The sequence below is a fragment of the Mauremys mutica genome, chromosome 4, assembly GCF_020497125.1.
Source record: "Mauremys mutica isolate MM-2020 ecotype Southern chromosome 4, ASM2049712v1, whole genome shotgun sequence".
Classification (NCBI taxonomy): Eukaryota; Metazoa; Chordata; order Testudines; family Geoemydidae; genus Mauremys; species Mauremys mutica.
This window is the reverse complement of record NC_059075.1, coordinates 98,828,584-98,830,307: the sequence shown is the minus strand read 5'-3', so window position 1 is coordinate 98,830,307 and position 1,724 is coordinate 98,828,584.

Below are 1,724 nucleotides of genomic sequence, written 5' to 3'. Positions count from 1 at the left end.
AAGAGCAAGAAGAAACAGATTTTTTTTCCCCAAAAGAGCAAAACAATTATGACAATCAAAGAAGTTTAAAAAAAAAAAAAAAAAAAAAAAACACCACGTAAATACTTTCCTAATATGACATCTTCATGTAAAACATTTGCTGCAGTTGCCAAATATTGCATGATTGCATATGAGACTGGGAGATGAGGGGGTTCATCAGATTATCTTTCTACTATGATGTGGTTCGCACTATGAAACAATTTGAGAACACTTTGTCCAACCAGACTTTCATGTTAATGTCATTTCAAGTTGACTTTAAGGTTGGGTGGGAAAGATACCTTGATTGTTGCAATCACAAGACTGGAGGCAATGTGCATTAATTCACATTGTGGGTGGAGAAGGCAAGAGTGCACTAAAACATAGTGAAGTATTTCTCCAGTTTTGCAACAAAAAGGGACAGAAAGTTTTACATTTATTTTCTGATTTATTTATTTAATTATTGATCAATCCTGTGAGGTATTGAGCATCTGCAACTTGAGTGCTCAGCACCTCTTATGATCTGACCCTTAAGTTGTAAATTCTTCAGAGAAGAGACCCAAGTACTGAAAATGATAAGTTTTCCCTTGGTATTTGGAAGATTAATCATATAACTCCACAATTTTTTAAAACAGATTAAGGCCATCATTAAACTACAATATAAAATAAATTAAATGTAAGGGCAATATCAACGGGACCAACAATATATTTAATGGAAATATTTTAGAAAAGCTGTTTCATACAAAAATAAAGTGATAATAAATGATTATACTTGAATCCTTATGGAAAATTATTAGGTTAATTGAAGAAACTTTAATGTCACTTACAGCATTTAGTGTCATCATAAATGGGCATCATGGAATCAGCTGTTAATCAGGATTAGTGTTTTCCATGGGGAAGGGCTGAATGGAAGAAATGAGATAAGAACTACACTGTTTACACCTTGAGCAGCAGTCTGTATTACTGGTTCCATGGCCAGGACAAGTTTCTTATTGAATAGCTTAGCTGGGTGTGGAAGGCAGATCCACAAATATCTGTGGTGTAGAAATACACCTATATTTCAGCTGAACACAATACTCAGGACTCCATCCTTTTGCCTACGTAAAGATTGCAGGAATGGCTCTTAGTACAATTCCCACAATTATATAGACTAAAATTATTGATTTCAGAAAAGAAATGGCTAAAAATAGTCTTGTGAAAGATTTAATAATAATTTGTCATTTATAATAATTTATGATTAGGCTAGGATAAGAAAAGGTACAAAACTATTAAAAATGTATGAAAAAATGCAATATGCACTATTCTATAGAAATCATTATTGTAATTGAATTAACAATACCTTATTTGTATGGAAATGCTTGCTCTACTGACACTATAATTTCCATTTAAAAACTTCAGTAACTTTTCAGCTTGGTTCAACCTCAGTAGTTATTATTTTGTCATGTAATATGGGCTTGCAACACAATACAATTCATTACCATGTAAGGAATCCCCTGCTCATAAAAGACCCAAAAATGGAATACCAGGACCACTGCAGGCCAGAACAAAGGTGCATTAACAGAGCTGCAAGAAGAAGCTAACATGCAACCTATGCTGTGAAAAAATTCTGGCTACCATGTGTACCTATGCATGTCAGGAAACCTTGTACTATGACTACATACGTACCATGTGTGCATAGGTAATACAGGGGAATGAAGGGTAGATTTTGT